General features: G+C 41.6%; 1 protein-coding gene across 3 annotated transcripts in view; it reads right to left on the bottom strand.

Annotated features, from left to right (window-relative positions):
• Positions 1-17,354, bottom strand: part of BUB1B (BUB1 mitotic checkpoint serine/threonine kinase B) — an 815,340-nt gene extending 797,986 nt beyond the window's left edge. Inside the window, exons 1-2 of one of the 3 annotated variants that reach the window (XM_069637518.1) lie at positions 17,223-17,349; positions 8,794-8,858 (exon numbers count right to left, since the gene is read on the bottom strand). The gene's annotated coding sequence lies outside the window, so the exon portion shown is untranslated. Of the gene's footprint in view, positions 1-8,793; positions 8,859-9,273; positions 9,320-17,222 lie in introns of those variants that run through there. The other 2 variants (XM_069637519.1, XM_069637517.1) reach the window with 2 other exon arrangements.
• Positions 17,355-17,639: the final 285 nt, after the last annotated feature.

The following is a 17,639-nucleotide window of genomic DNA, read 5'->3' as shown; positions in this document are numbered from 1 at the left end:
TCTGTCCCCCCTTTTCCTCTGTGTCATCTCCTCCCTCTCCCCCCAGATAGTCTTTGTTTTGTTCCTCTCCTCTCCCCTTCTCTCCCCCCTCCCACACCTCCCCTCCTCTTGTCACTCTTGCACTGCAACAATTGCTGTTGGACAAAGTAATGTTACTGCTAGTATTGTCTCCTTTTTTTCGTTCCTCACCTCTCCCTTATTGTTCCATGGACTTGTATTATCTATTATATGATATAATAATTTTTCTAACATTCTGATTTATTTCAAGGACCTGCAAGAATGTAACTGTATTCTCCCATGCTCCCTCCCTCCATGAAGCGATTTGAAACACTAGGTGCTATACAAATAAACAATCACTTCCAGTGTCACGTGAATTCAAAGATACCACAAACAGAAATCAACCTCCTGAAAGATATCAGAACAGGCCTAATCAGGACAAATTTAATAATTACCGGCCCAGACCACAAAGAGGAATTCAGAGACATGGACAGGTTTCAATGCTTAGAGGCCCAAGTCAAAATGTTGTTTGAACAGATAGGAGTCCAAAAACAGCCACGTGAAGGTGCAGCAGGCCATAGGAGCGATCTGGTGCGTAGCAACAACAATTGACTAGCTAATGACCTCTGCCCTGATGAGATGAATCACCCTTCAATAAAAATACTGAATTGCTTGCTGATTTAAAAATGAGAAAACAAACAAAAGTGAGGCAGGGTCACAACACACAAAAAAGGGAGTGTGGTTCAATTTAGAGTTGAACTCGACCATTCAGGTATGTGAAGATGAACAAAAAGGGAAAAAGAGAAACCCAAAGAACAGAGAAGCAGATTTAAAAAGACTATCCAATGTGAAAATGAAACAAAAACGAAGAATTAGGATCAACAGATCATCCTTATTTGATAATCAAAATACTGTCGATACCCACTTAGAGGGAAATATTGACCAAAAGGCAGGTGCAAGTCAATCACCTGAGGAGTGCTTTGAACCACGGATATTCCAAGGGACAGAAATGGCAGACTCTGAACAAAACTCAAGTGTCACACACCAGAAGCCAATAGGTTGCAATGGGGAAGTTAGAAGAGGAGGACCCACACAATGGAAAAGGCAAAATGAGAAATTGCGGTGTGAACACTTGTGGTCCCAAGTCAGAGGGGCAGTCAGTGACTACACTGCAAATGGGTTCTGAGCCCAGGAGAACAGACAAATTCAAAATGAAGTGGGCAAAAAGGAGGGAAAAATGTCATTTAATATGCCCATTTGCCTATCAAAAAGTAAAAAATGAGCTAAGGAAAGTCCTGAAATTTGTAAAAATATTCACATGTTTTATGCGTATTAGAAGAGAGCTTGAGGATAAGGTACTATGCTCCTATCACTATTGAAGGAAAATGTAATGCATGTGCAATGATTGACACAGGTGCCCAAGCAACAATAATGTCAAATGAACTGGTGAAAAGTATCAATGAAGGGAGAGCCCCGCAAAATCATGTAAAGGAGAGACAAAATGAAGGCTCTGTGCACAATTTCAATGGGGAAGAAATAAACTGTCACAGAAGTTGACATAAAAATAGGGAAACCTCGGATGAGACAGGAAGTGTTGGTCACACCCAATAATGAAATACCCTCTCTCATGGGGACGAATTGCCCGAAGAGATTATCCCCCCTCATGGATTGGATAAATGGAGTTTTGCGGTCCTTAGCTAAAAAGCTAAGGAGACCTAAGAAAATAATGACCCAAAACAACAGTGTAAACGAATGCCACACCGTTGCCAAATAAGAAACTGCAGTGGAAGTAAATCTTCAGAATGGTTGTGTAACTAGTGTCACTGTCATTCTCATGTGTCAGGATGAAATGCGAGGAGGAAAAGAGAAGCAGGTCTTGCGAGATTTATTTGGAGCCGAAGAAAAACTGATAAACAGAAATAGATGAAAACACGTTGCGTTTTTTTCTAAATGAAAATGCAAACCAAATATTACTCCTGAGTTAAATCAGGAAAAACGCTTTTCAACAATCTCATAAATGCATATGGGAGAAGGGCAGCCATGGATACCCATCCATGTGAATGGGCATTCTGAAATGATTGAGGCCACTTGGTGCTCAAACATAAAAAAGGAGTATCATTAGTAAAAATGTACTCGGCAAAAAATTGACAGGGAGGAGATCCCAAAGTTCACAATAAAGAATCAACTTATTTTTGGCCTAGATGACCTTGAGTTGGGACAAAGAATTGTAGGAAGATGCATGTTAAAGACTACAATTGGCTCTAAAAGCATTCACCACAATGTGTGGATCGTGAGTGGAACACAAAGCAAATATGATTTGGGAAATGACATCATGGCCAGAATGTGTACAGTATTAGACTTCCTAACTCGTAAGGTCTGCTCCAGGTTGGGTGGAGCCGCACCTGAATTTGAAGACAAAAGACAAGCTTACCATTGTGCCCAAATTGACACCATATGCAATCGAGCTTCAGGTGAAAAAGGATATTACCATTCCAGCATTTATCAGACAATTTACAGTAGTATTAAAATGCAGGAAAGGACAACAGATAAGATTCTGATGAATTTGTATGCCTACATTAATCTATAAAGCAACAAGGGTTAGAATGCGAATATACACCACTGATAAGAGATTGGGGTGGACCCATTCAAATAGTGGTAGACAATAAAGAGTGTCAAGATATTCATTTGGAAGAGGGTTCAGCATTTGGAATAGTAATACAGAAATCTTACTGCACTGCTAATTTTAGTAACCGAGTGATCGGGAACATTCCGGAAAGCTATGTGACTACAGAGGGTGAATTACCAGAATCGTTGGAGTCTAAGCCTAAAGGAATCTTTAAGGCTCAGTCTGTGTACCCTTATGATCTGAATGAAATGGTATGCTGTCATCAGGATGATTGTATTCTATTCGAATTAGGTGAATCTAAAAGGAGAAAAACAGCATATTGAAATGGATGTCAATATTACAAAATATTTGAGTATATCGACGCTACAAAGAGACACTGCCACACGGTTAGAGGAAAATACAGAGGTTCCTGCTTTAGAGGACTTCCCAGAGTTTTCTAAAATGGTAGAGGAGCAGATTCAAGCTGCAGATGCTTGCACAAATGAAGAAAAAGACCAATTGAGGAAAATATTCATGGATTTCAAACATGTTCTTGCCAAAGATGCTTAGGACTGTGGGCTGACTGATTTGCATGTGGCCACACTACCACAAAGAAATGGTTGGAATCTGGTATTGGTGCGACAATATAGGTTACCCCTGGCATGTTCGGAATCACTAGCTGAAATAATCAAAAAAGTTTAGAATCTAGAGGAATCATTAGGCCTATTCATGGTACATAAAATACTCATATTAGGTGTGCTAAAACCCAATGGCGCTTGTGTGCAGACTTACGAGAATTGAGCAAAAAGGTACCTGTTTCAAGGTGGCCTTTTCCATTTAATGATCAGGGTCTTGCACAGGTTCACGGGTCAAAGGTATTTACCACTTTTCACCTGGATACTGGTGTATTCCACTAGTTGAAGACTTTCAGAACGTATTTGCTTTTCCATTTGACAAATCACAATATGCATGGTCCCGGACCTCTTTTATGTATATCAACAGTGGGAGTAAGTTTGGGATATTCCAGATCAGGGCACTCCCGGATGCAGCTGAAAAAGGAACAATAGTCTATGGGGATGATGTGCTAATCAAAAATGAAGATCTGAAAACCACCTTAATGAGATTAGACATGTACTTGTCAGCTACAGAGGGCTGGGGAAAAAAGTTATCTTTACAGAAAGCACAGCGGTGCAGAAAAGGGTAAATAAACTTCATAGGCCATGAAGAGCATGGACTACGAAACCCAAAAAAGAAAAAAGTGGAAGCAATTCAGAAACTAAAAGATCCCACTAACTTGAAAAGTTTAAAGAGTTTGTTAGGAATGACAAATTACAACAGAACAATTATTGAAAGTTATGCAGAGATTATACAACCTGTGCTGAGATTACTGAAACAGGGTGTACCCTGGAAATGGGAAAAGGAACAAAGTGAGGCAGTGGCCATGCTAAAAGGGTGCCTAATAAAAGCACGCTTGGCATATCCAATGAAAAAACAGGATTTCTTTGTAGAATTAGGATTCACAGATCAATGTATGTCAGTATTGTTATATCAGGAACACAATGCAAATAACAAAACCATTGCATATGCTAGCAAGGCAATGTCACAGGTAGAGATCAAATTTAGTGAATGTGAAAAAGCGCTCCCGACTGCTGTCTGGGCGTTACAACATTTCCATCCCATAATTCAAGGGGAGCAGGTGATTGTTGAAATAAATCAAAATCAAAAGCCTCTGCAATTTTTGCAAAGTAAGAGGATCAGATAAGGGAGTTTGGCCCAGTCAAAAATAACATTGACATTAGCACTTGAAGGATTTCCGGTAAAAGTAAGATATGGGCCCAAAAGAAAAAAAAAAAGAAAAAGAGCCCAGTTGCTAAAGGGCTAGCGCAGAGTTGCATGATTGTACAGCTATCTGTGCGCCTGATAACACAGAACTAGAGACAAATTCAAATGAATTTGAAGAATACCTACACAAGGCCTTCAACAAAGAAACATGTAAGGATTTACCAATAGTATATGTAGGGATGTGCATAACATGTAGAAAATGATACTGAAAAAGAACTTGTAGCAGGAATAGGAAATGTATGGTTTAAATGTGACAGCATTCCAAGAGTAAGCATGAAGATAGGCCCCAAAAGCAGTCAAGTGGCAGAGCTGGCCGCTATTTAGAAGGCAATATCTACAGCAGTAGAAAATAGACTCAAAGAAATAGTTTTAGTCACCGATTCAGATTATGCACAAAATAGTTTTGTGGAGTATTTACCTGGCTGGAATGTGAAAGGGATGCTCACATATAACAAGAAGCCAAAACATGGCGAGATGATTAAAGCCATAGACAAACTTGTGTCTGAAAATTACCTGGTAATATATTGGAGGAAAAACATGGTAATTTGAGAACAGGATAAGGAAGGAAATCATAAGGCAGATCAATTAGCCAAAATTGGAGCTGTAATGGGAGAGTCAATTCCTATTGAACTCCTGCTTGGTGAAATACAGGTGGATGCGATAACACGTTAAAAAATAAAACAGCCTGTGGCGCAATGGAGCTTTGATACTCCAGATCAAGACTTATGGCAAAAAAAGGACGATCTTATTCTAGGCCCATTTTAAGAATAAAATCCACTGACTGAAGAGGACTGCAAAGGGAAAGAGGAATTGAGAGGGTTATTAAAAGACAAAGAGAATTAGGTTACAAGATGGACTGATGATTAGAGAATCTGTGACAGGCCAAATCCAATGGGTAGTGCAGAGGTTTACAGAAAATGTTTAAAGATTGGTACGACGTCCTTTTATCGCGGGATATTTTTTACCATGAATTTATTAACGAAAAAAACCCATTGAATTTTGGGGCGGGGGGGGGGTTAGAAAATTATATATGGGGTGTGGGTGTTTGGGAATACATACAAAATTAAAGGGAATGAGAGTCGGGGGGTAACCCCCCCAAAAAATAATTTTGAAAAAGAATTGATGGGTTTATTCGTTAAAAGAATAGCAGTAAAAAAGAAAACCCAGCGAAAAAACATCCCGCGATGAAATGACATGGAACCAAAAGATTATGTCTATTGGCCATACATGTCTCAAGATGTTGAGCTCTACACCTGAGGGCTTAGACTAGAGTGTGTGCAGTTTCAGCCTGCATCACCAGCTCATAGAGCACCATTAATGAAAAGTGCTTGGACACTCCCATGGTCCTATTTGCAGGTAGATTATATAGGCACTGTGAAGAGATCAGCAAGGGGAAACTGGTACATGCAGACGGTCGTTTGTCTAATGTCTAAATGGGTGGAGTGTATTCCAGCTCCATACTGCAGTGCGCAGACGGCAGCCACTTACTTGTAAATCATATTTTTCTCAAGATTTGGTCTACATCAAAGAAAAGTATCAGACCGTTGAAGTCCTTTCACTAGTGTATTAATGACAAAAATGCGGCAATTCTAGGGTGTGAAGAGGAAGCTAAACATTTCTTACCAACCATCCTCTTCAGGGAGAGTGGAACGGTGTAACAGATCGATAGTTGACATGTTGAAAATGTTTGTAGCTGAAGCCGGATCTAGCTGGGATTTGCGGCTGCCATGGGTACTAATGGCTATCAGGTTGACGCCCTCTAAATCAACAAACTCAGCCCCCATGAAATCATGACAGGAAGAAAAATTGGTCTGCCACAACACTTTCTTTACAGAACAAATTAACAAGTGCTTGTAAATGCGTCCACAATCCATGAATATGTGGAAGAACTAAGAAAGCACTTGTAATACGCATTTGCGCAGCAAAATTTGGAAAAGACGGCCGACAGTGCAAAGTCATATTACAATAGGAAGCTATATGTGAGAGAATATGAAATAGGAGACCAGGTGTACAAATGTAACTTGGAAAAGATAAGCATAAAAACTCAAGATTTCTTGCAGCATGGCAAGGGCCATATATAATTGTGGATAAGGTTTCACCTGTGGTCTACAGAATTGCTAAAGAAATGTTAAACAAAAGGAGGGAGAATTAACAGTGGATGTTTTTCCACGTTTATCAAATTAAGCCCTTTCAATGAACCATGAGATGAAAAGGCTAGAGCGAATTGAGACTAGCAGGGAGTGAAAAATGAAGTGCTTACCTATTAAATGGATTTACCATAGCAGGTGAATAGGTGTAAATAGTTTGAAAATATCAAAACGAGATTTGAAGAGACAAAAAAAAAGGGAAAGATAGGTCAGATCAATTAACAAAATATAAATAAGTAACTAAGAGAAAGGAGTGTTGTGTTAGAATTGGTTGGGTTTGAGACTGTTGCCTGAGAAGTATCATGTGGTGTTAGTGTTCTTAATTTATGTTATTTTCAGATGGTCCTAAAAAGATGTCTTCACTGCGTTATTTGGTATTTTATGCATAACGTGCATTTGTATACATAATATAATTTGATTTCAGTTATCGAGTTTAAAAAGGTAAAAGTAAATGGATTGATGTAATCGATTCTTAAGTTGCCTTTTCTTTTTTCACTCTAGAAAAATAATTGTTTTCCCTGTCAGTGCGTGCGGATCCCTGGAAGCGCCGGATCTCTGCAGTAAACAACTGGAATGGAGTCCTGTGGAAAAAAACCTGGACCGAAAAAGGGGGTTAAGATTATGACCCCAAATGGAAATCCTGTTTAAGGCAGTCATCCTTTTCTCTGTAATTTCCTGTATGACAGAACAAAAAAGTAAATCTTTTGGCTACTTTTGTTGTCAGTCAGTGCTCCAGATAAGATTCTGAAGTGGGAATATTTTACTCCCTATTTTTAAACTTTGAGAGTAAATGTGAGTTTAAAAGAGTAAAAAATACTTTTCTCCTTTGCAAGAGTAAAATGTATGCGACATCCAGCTAACGTGTGCAAAAACTTTCTCCGGAGGATAGCTCAGGGGCAACTTGCTCACCTTGGAAGCAAGCCGACACAGAGGAACACAGGTTCTATCCCCGGGTCCACGCTTGGAAAACTCTGGGTATTAAGCGCATTATAAATAACCAATCATATCATAAAACTTTATGGAAATCATTACCATGCAGCAGCTTTCGGCATTGTGACAGAATACACCTTTCATTATTTCTCCAAGGTTTGGCCATTTGATCTCTCCTGCATATATTTAAACGTTGAAAATACAAAAACCTAGCCAATTACATAGTAAAGCAAACATGAATTTTATTGTGCGTTTTGAGGTTCGATAGCAGAATTGTCTTTTGATGTTTAATGAAAGTCCTCATTTCCTGGAGCTATTACTACCTAGTGGTATGCCAATGTTATGATACAAAAGTGCAGAGAGGCAAGGACTCTGTGCTAAATTCTACATCTAATCTCATGATCAAATGGAGATATATATTGCTTTTTACAAAAGCGCTGTACACAGAACAATTCATCACAATTATCACCAAACCGAAGTTGGTACTCCTTTATCGACCTTGAAAGGATGAAAGGCTGAGTTGGCCTTGCCGGGATTCGAACCTGCAAACTACAGCGCACAGATCGCAGCAACGAGTGGTCAACTAGCTGAGCTATCTGATTGGCTAACATCCTTCAGAGGTCGGTTAACTGAGTATCGACTATAATCACAGTGCCTAGATGGTGGACGAACCATGTATGAAGCGCTACATAAAGTTAAATACCTATCTCGATTATCATAGGGACAGGTTTTGCTGAGTTTCTAGTTCAATTACAAATGTAACTTTCATTTGTTTGTTTATGAACAGCGCTTGTACTTCCTTTAGAGTCAGGTTTTGGATGTTTCAAGTGTAGTCTTGATGATTTGACAGACTAGAAGACCTGTGTTTGTCATTACACCATTCACTCACCCTTGAGCAAAGACTCTGCTGCCACTGACCATTCATAGTAATGTACCCCATTGACTGCAAGGTTGAATGAATGTAAACTAGACGTGCATAGTCATAAAAACAATGTGTAAAATGATAATTAGAGTGTACATTAAATTATAAGTGTAAAAATGATCTGCCTCTGCAGAATTATGTACACAGCATATAACTCTGAAAAATGCTCTTTCTTACACATGAAATATGATTATTTGGGCATAGAACAAGACTGTTCATTGGAGGGGATAAAAGAAAAAAATACAATAAGTTTACCTCTGTTAATACAAGGAAAGAAATAATAATGTTCCCAAAGAGGGAGCTGCATGAAAGTGAGGAAGCCCAAGGTCAACCTTAATGAATGAGAATACCTTAAGTACAAGAGAAATACACAAATCCTTGAAGGAGGCGATGAACCACGGAATATATTTATATCCTGAAAAAAAAGGAAAACATGTGAGACACCCACAGTAAAAAAAGAATGAAATAAGAAAGAATAGCAGGAGCTAAAGGGCTGTGTAGCCTATATAACCAAACAAATTGAACAAAGCAAAGACTTGCCTAAAGTGGAATGCAAATTGTCTAGTGTGAGAAAGGAACTATCTGAACTGAGAGTTTCCAAAGAGATTACATACCAAGAATACAAGTGCTAGAAGCACAAAGCGGGAGAAGGGAGTCATTCTCTTGCCTATATTTTTGTTACGATAAGTGATAGGGTCAGATAGGACATGGGAATAATTTATTTTGGGACATTGAGGCAAAGATGACTGACGCGCACCTCAGTTATTCTTCAGGTAGGGAACACCCCATAGCTATAGCTAGCCCTTTATGAGCGATTTAATAAACCTTACTTAAAAATGTCCACAAAGAGTCAGCGTCCTTCATCTGACAATCGCGCAGCCTTCATCCTGTCAAAAAAGAGGGTGAAGGATTGGCAAAGGCACAGAGGACCAGCATAAAAATGCAGGTTGCTACTTGCAGATTCTTCTTAAGTTTCCGGCCTACGGATTGGCCAGCTCTCGTAGAGCAAAGCAAGCTCTGGAGGCTAACTACAGTGTATGGTATTGCAGTAGGTGTGTAGTTGTACAGATTGGGTGGAACTATTGATCACTACTTTGCATAAACATCTAGTTAGCTCTGTGTATTCATTAAGTTAAGAAGAAAGAACATGAGAGAATAAGAAGAGCAAACGGTGTAGCAGGAACAGAAGTGGACAAACTAGGTGGAATATTGTAGTTTGAGGGCATCTCTCTTTCATGGTAGCTGGTGGAAAGCAACAGGGTGGTAAGACAGAATGTCAAGGAGTTTGGGATCAGCTAATGGGTTGAGAACAAATTGCAGAGATGTAAATGCATTTGGTCGTGTGATCATGCACATTTTCAAGTGTTTACTCATCAATAAGATGCACCTGCCCCCACAACATAAAATATAGTTGACACTATGAGATTTAGATACCCTGACAAACTTTTCTGAAAAACAGGGAGTCAACGCACTGTTTTTAAGAAGCAATATTGCAAGTATACATTATATAACAGCTTAAACTTTAAGGCCTCGAATTGCAGCACTGCCTTTTAAAAAAAATAATAAAGTTAGCACACATTGATATGATATGGCATTGGTTTTTGCCAAACAGAATATGGTTAGCTTAATGAAAGTATCATCCCGATTACTTTCGATATGCAATTATTTGAAAAAGAACAAACTTTTCTTGGCTAGCACTCCCACCAGGCCATTGACATTTTAAAGAATGAAGGAGACGATTACTGCTGCACGTTTCTCTCTCTCTCCCTCCATTAGCCCCTTTGAACTTACAGTTAACCGCAAAATGAGGGTGGAGAGAGCCCAGAGGGAAAGAGAAAAATGCTGGGTGTGCGGTGCTTTCATTGAACAGGATCATTTAAATTGCAAGCTGCGCTACACAAGTGTCAATTCAATTAGCAAACATACAGCAAATTGCCATTTGACACTGCTTGTTTTATGCCATGTGAAATCCTGAATGTATCCAACTCAATAGCTGGGCATTTCCAGAAATTATCGTTACAGACAATAGCTATGAAGAGGCCAGAGATGACTTAAGCCCCTTTTTCAGGATCATGTTTCATGCATCTATTGGCTAGAAACAAGTGCGTAGAATTTGTGCATGGTTTGTTACACTCACATTGTTCCTTATTAAACTCACATTTTTGTTTGTACAAGTCTTCGTGAGCCATGCAAATTTTTTGGAGTGCATCATGTGCTTCCTGACACACAAAATGCCGGAACGTCAACCGCTAAAATTAAGGATTCGAACCAGAGATTGGGGTGTAACCTGAATAGGGTGCGCCGTGCTCCTAAAAGTGTGTCATTTGCAGCAGTATCAGCATTAGGAAGAACCCCTAGCCTTCCTAATCGATTATAGACAATTCAAAAAATGTGACTCTGACAAACAGTGCTACGATATTAGTCATTCATATCCTTGACTGTATTCTGAATACATTTATCTCCAAATGCAGTCTTGAGAGCAACCAATTTTTAATTATGGTATCGAACACAGCTGACACGTTTTCGACCTTCGGTCGTCCTCAAGACAACTTCTTCTGGCAGTCGGTATCCCTGTTATGAGTTAGTGCTGCTAGCTCATCCAATTACAACTCGAGCTTCCTGACAATTTTCTTATTGTCTCCACACTGTATTAGAATCTAATATTATTCAAGTCCTGTTTATTCCAGAGATGCACTCATGTGTTCAATGCCGTATTTATTATCCCTCAATCCATATGCATCAGATAATCTGATTCTACTTCCTTCCCGACGAGTTAACCCAATGTATTATATATTCTGTAATTTGAAAGGCAGTAGTTTCAAGGTTCCGATACCTCATGCTTCATATTTCAAAGATGGAGTCAATCCCACGAGGCGTCTTCTTGGAAAGAGGCTTGTTGCAAAGGTCGAAACACGTGTCGGCTGTGATCAATACCATAATTCAAAATTGGTTGCGCATAGACGGCACTTCGAGATACATTTATTCCGAACACAGTCAAGGGTATGAATGACTAATGTCATAGCGCTGTTTGTCAGCATCACATTTTTCGAATTGCCTAAAATTAAGGAAGTTGGATGTATTGGCCTAATCACTTTCCTTTTTGCCTCCCAAGATACCATGACTGTGGATAAAGTCCCAAACCTTACGTTTTATACCTTAATAGACCTTTGCGAGCTGCAGAAATGGTAGTGTATCTGAATGCAGAGTCCAGTTCCAACTGGTGATATTTTTTTTAGGAAGTCAACTTTGGAAATAATCGCAGCCACATTGATCAACTGGTTATGAGACTAGCAGTGTCATCAGCAAATAAATGATACTACGCCACGCTTCCTCTTCTTCTTCAGCTTCAAAGTCATAAGAAAACGCCTCATCCAACATCAGCAAAGTTACTCCAATGTCAAAATGTAGCAGTAGTTGGATAGACAAAGGGTGCCCAAAGTGAGATTTTGCTACAAATACTGCCAACGAGGCAGCTAAAACTGGCGTTTGAACATAACCTTGGCTTTGTTCAGAAGGAAAAGCTGGTGAAATATTTGGGGTGCGACACCCAGAGACAGGCATCTGGCTGAAGTATGACAAGGATACAGTTCACTGCTGGTATGTGTTAGTCCAATCATGATAGTAGTACTCCCTAAATGCATTTACCTCTCCATTAAAGGAATGGTTCACCCAAAAAAAATTTATTTCAAAAAATGGATAGGCAATATTTAAAAAAAAAAAAACGATATGGCATTTTTTTTTTTCGAAGTCCCCATGTAAAGTTTTGAGCAATTCAAGCTCAAAAATGTGCAAAAGTAAGCACATGGGCGCCTCCATTTGTGAAATGGATGCCCGCCTGTGCTGGCTTTTGCGGCACTAATGAAGGAAAAGCCAGCCGGCTGTAGTAAACAAAATCTACCACTGGGTGGCTTTTCCTTCATTGGTGCCGGGACTCGGAGGACGCGGACCGGAGACTACAGGCAGAAAAGCTGCAGCTGCATCTCGGTAAGTGCTATTTATTTTTTTTTTTAAATAAGCACTAGCTGTGTTTTTTTTTCTAAGTTTTCCGGGCTGGAGGAGCCTGGAAAACTTAGAAATAAAACCGCAGCTTTAAAAACGTTGTATTTATGTTTGCGGTCGCAAACATAAATACAACGTTATTGTGTTTGAAAACGCTGCGGTTTTTCTTTCTAAGTTTCTCAGGCTCCTCTGAGCCTGAGAAACTTAGAAAGAAAACCGCAGCGTTTTCAAACACAACCGCGTTGTGTTTCTGCCTAAATCTGCTTTCCCATTTGGGGCTTTAGGGCTCCCACGGGGAGCCCTAGAGCCCTAAGTGGGAAAGCAGATTTAGGCAGAAACACTGCAGCATTTAGCATTTCCCATTTGGGGCTCTCGGGCCCCCCGTGGGGAGCCAGAGAGCCCCAAATGGGAAATCAGATGTAGGCAGAAACACTGCGGCATGTAAACACAACCGTGTTGTGTTTCTGCTTGCCTTGGCTTTCACTTTGGGTCTCCGGTGCTCTCCTGGGGGAGCACCGGAGACCCAAAGTGATAGCCACGGCCGCGGTTGTGTTTGAAAACGCTGTGGTTTTTCTTTCTGAGTAACTTAGAAAGAAAAACCGCAGCGTTTTCAAACACAATAACGTTGTATTTATGTTTGCGGTCGCTTCAAAAGCGACCGCAAACATAAATACAACGTTTTTAAAGCTGCGGTTTTATTTCTAAGTTTTCCGGGCTCCTCCAGCCCGGGAAACTTAGCAAAAAAAAAACGCAGCTAGCGTTTATTTTTATTTAAAAAAAATAGCACTTACCGAGATGCAGCTGCAGCTTTTCTGCCTGTAGTCTCCGGTCCCCGTCCTCCACGTACAGCACCAATGAAGGAAAAGCCACCCAGTGGTAGCTTTTGTTTACTACAGCTGACTGGCTTTTCCTTCATTAGTGCCGCAAAAGCCAAAGCGAGCACAGCGGCGGGCATCCATTTCACAAAATGGATGCCCCCATGTGCTATCTTTGAGCTTGAATTGCTCAAAATTTTACATAGGGACTTCGAAAAAAAAAATGCCAATCTATTTTTTAAATAAAACATTTTGGGCGAACCATTCCTTTAATATCCCTGTCATTCTCTCAAAGACGGTTTTCAGCAGTACTTGCTAAACTGGTATCGGATGGGATATTGGAAGGTTATGACTGCCCAATTCTAGAGGGGCCCCAGCAATCTCCAACTGGAGAAACATCAGCTGTGTGGCAAAAGCCCAATATGCAGCATATTGGTATGCAGTACCAGAAGCAAGGCATATCCGAATCAAAAAATCAACAACGTCCATGGCTTTTTTAAACTACAGTCCCCGTAAGCAACTTAAACAATGCACTGGGGAAAGAGGTGTATGGATGGTCCACACGAACATGCTCATCCGTTCACGTTTGGTACGACCCACAAAGGGGAGTAGGCATGTTAAGAACCGATATCACTAACCAGAGTTTGTGGGAATCTGTGTACCGAGAAGAAGAAAAAAACATGCAACACAATACAGTTTTAGATTGGGATAAATGCCAACAAATACTAGGGGATTAACTACAATAAAACAGAGCACTCATCCTGGCAAAGGCTCTAAGCAAAGTTAGTGGGATGGGTCAAACTATACGCCATCAGAGTCTGTGGGAAGGTAGATCTCACTTCCTCTGAAGACAGATTCTTCTGATTGCTCTTCCAATCTAAAGGGAAGGGCGTCCAGAGAATGCTGCTGGGACTAAGGAGCGTTTACTCTGCAAATAAATATGTGTCTTCCCCTCTGCAATTAGGGGGTTCGGAATGGCAAAACTAAAGTAGCAGAACTGTCGTGTGGGGACACTCATCTTCCCAGTTCTCTAGTCTCAGGGATATAGCGGCGAGCAACCTCTTGCTTCAGTTTACAGTCAATGGGATCTAGCACCGGGCAACTCATTTGCCACAGTTCCCCTTCACATGGATGTAGCCCAAGCTTGCTATGTGTATTACAGATATGTGACTAGTGCGAAGCCCGGGATAAAAGTAACCCAGTGCACTGCAAGGGTTATTATTGTACCCTTGGTACTGCCAAGCATCATTCGCCTTTTCAGTATTGTTAGGAAGCCCAGCTCTGTGTGGGCGTGATAAAGCAGTGATCGGGTCGTACCGATCCATTGTTATCAGGGGAGCCGACTTATGAATTTCCCGGGGAGCCCAAAATACAGGAAGTGACATCACTGGCAGTTATAGGACCGCAAATTTGCATGTAGTCGCCAACTTGGTGCAACGGCGCACAGCTGGGGTGGAGGGGGCGCAGCACAGAACAGTGGAAACATTGGCTAGCATATACTGCATATACTAAAGTCAAGTAAGAAGGAGATTTAAGCCTTCAAGTTGCATTCCAGTAGGCCATCACTGACCCTACTCCACCCCTCTATAGTCATCCAGGTTGTAGTAGCCCTCAAAAGGCAGAGCAACACAACTAGGATGGAATGCCGTCCCATCCTGTGAGTGTGTCAAACGCCAGAGCAAAGACTGTGCGTGTGCCGCCTACCTTATCTCACTAATTTGGTGCAAATCTTGCAATTGGAGGGGGGGGGGTGTTGCAGACCCCGGATCACATGCTCACTTCTTCAGTGTGAAACTCTGGCCAAGGCTCTTTGGGCAAGCATTCAGGATGGGTCTCACACCTATAAACAGTGTGATATATTGAGTGGGCCCCTCACTCCTTCATGCATAGTATCAACCGTTCTGGTAATCTCACAACTGAATGCACAGTTTCACTCTTGGTCATCTCAGTGACCCCATGTATATTAACGGGGTCAGTCTCCCATCTGGGAAGACCATTATATTTCTGTTAAAACACTGAATTGTCACTCCAGTTTTCTTGATCTATAGATCCATCCCATGTTCATTCAATGTGTGTGCAGGGGTGATAACTTGTGTCTGAGAGAGCTCATTCTTTCATTCAGGAGAGATAAAGGGGTAACAACCCCCTGTATGTGGGATCAGGCTCATTTTGCCCCATGGCCCCTCCAGGAGTGAGCAGGTTTTAAGACCTTGCTGATTCTGCTATCCGACAGGCTCCCAACATCCTGAGCAGCAGCTTCTGGACAGCAGGCAGCTCCGGACATGCCTGTTGCCAATTGAATGTAGACAGATCTATTTAGACACTAGGAGAGAGCCATGAATCCACATTGGTGGTGAAGAAGCACTCAGAACACAATGGTATAGTGTTGCAGTCCTGCTGGGAAATGACCATTCTGAGCATGTGAGCAGTAGGCTGGATCAGTGCTGCCCCATAAAAGGTGAAGAAGCCTCTGTGAGAAGTGGCAGTACTGTCCCAACGGTGAGAAGTGTAGTATTTTCACATTAACTATGCTTAAGAACTTTGGGTTACTGAATAGTGCTGCTACATTCCGAGTAATTCCATCCCTTTAAATATATGAGCTCTTGTATAACCACGACAGTGTTGAGTTATTCTGATGATGACAGACTTGCTCAACAGTTCTGTATCATTAAATTTACTTCAGATCTTTAGAGTATCGGAAGGATAGCTCAGGGGGCAACGTGCTCGCTTGGAAGCAAGACTACACAGAGCAACACAGGTTAGCTCCCTCGGTCCACGCTTAGAAACCTCTGGGTAGTACACGCAGGATAAATAACAATTAAAATAAAAAGAAATGCATCTGTTGAAAAGTGCTGGGGCCTTGTCAATAAGAGTGTAGCTCAACTGAGAGGTGCTGATGTTGTCCCATCAAAAGTATAGCAGCCCCACTAATATGAACTAGCATTGCCTCAACAAAAGCATAGTATTATTACTTAGAAGATTCAACAATTATAGAAGCCCTGTTACAGCAGTACTATCCCATCAAGAGTATAGTGAGCTAACTGAGGAGTACCAGCATTGCCCCATTTCAAATATGGCAGCTCTACTAGAAAGTGCTGGCTCATACGCCTTCCCTCCTCGCCCATAGCATTCACCCTCACCACGTGCACACTCAGAGACATGCAAACAGTCTCATTTGCCCTCTCCCTGCCCCCTCTCTCGCTTTGCATCTGTGCCTCCATTTCTAGAAATCGTTTTGGGTTGGGTGTACCTCTACATCTGTGCACCCCTCTTGCCAACAGGAGTGCACAGATGTACAAATACTCCCAACCCAAAACGATTTTTAGAAATTGAGGGACAGACTTGCTTTGCATCTGTGCCTCCATTTCTAAAAAATCCTTCTGGGTTGGCTGTACCTCTACATCTGTTCAACCCTCTTGCCAAGAGCGGTGCACAGATGTACAAATACACCCACCCCAAAACGATTTTTAGAAATTGAGGGACAAACTTGTTTTGCATCTGTGCCTCCATTTCTAAAAATCGTTTTGGGTTGGGTGTACCTCTACATCTGTGCACCACGATGCACAGATGTAGAAGTATATCCAACCCAAAACGATTTTTAGAAATTGAGGGACTGATGCAAAGCAAGCGCCTCTTGCTTTGCATCTGTCCCACAATTTCTAAACAACATTTTCCCCGGCTTATACCCGGGCCGCCAGAGAGAGACACAGTATGGATGGAACAAAGGGCCATCCATACTGCGTCTCTTCTCTCTGGGGCTCAGCCCCGACTTCATTCTGCCGGGGGCGAGCCCCGCAGCCCCCGTACTTGGCGCCCCTGATTGTTAATATGCTGGGCAAAACGCAAACCAGGAGTAAGGGAGAACGACAGATCCTGTAAAGAGACGAAACGGGGAGGAGAGCGTCCCCCCATTAGTACAATTAGTAGTCTCGTCTGGTTCAGTCTTTCTCTGGGTAAACACTCACCGATCTCTTGCCACAAGAAGGGAGCTGGCTTTCAAAGGCGTATTCAGTTGGCCATACACAGTCCCCTGAAACTTCAGACTGGCGCCACACTACCGTTCAAAACCATCCGCCCCGCCCAGCCACTCGGGCTGCAGCAGCTGAATGCTCCAATGAGCGAACAGCGTCACACGCTGACGACAGCCCACATACAGAGTCCCAATAAGGAACTAGAGGGCTGACATTCCACCAGAAAGCGTATCAGCTGTAGACGCCATGCTGGTGGTTAATACTGCAATGGAACCGCTCACTGTTCCATGCACCCAGCAGCGTTGTATGTGTTTGCTTTGCGCATTAGATGATTTGCCTGACACGAGCTCGTGCATGTATATATTCTTTGTAAAATGTCTCATCTTAGTGTGGGACTACCCATCCGAGAAA

The sequence above is a fragment of the Ambystoma mexicanum genome, chromosome 14, assembly GCF_040938575.1.
Source record: "Ambystoma mexicanum isolate Mex_15411 chromosome 14, UKY_AmexF1_1, whole genome shotgun sequence".
In the NCBI taxonomy this organism is placed as follows: Eukaryota; Metazoa; Chordata; class Amphibia; order Caudata; family Ambystomatidae; genus Ambystoma; species Ambystoma mexicanum.
The sequence above is the reverse complement of the archived record's forward strand: the minus strand, read 5'-3'. Positions and strand labels throughout refer to the sequence as shown.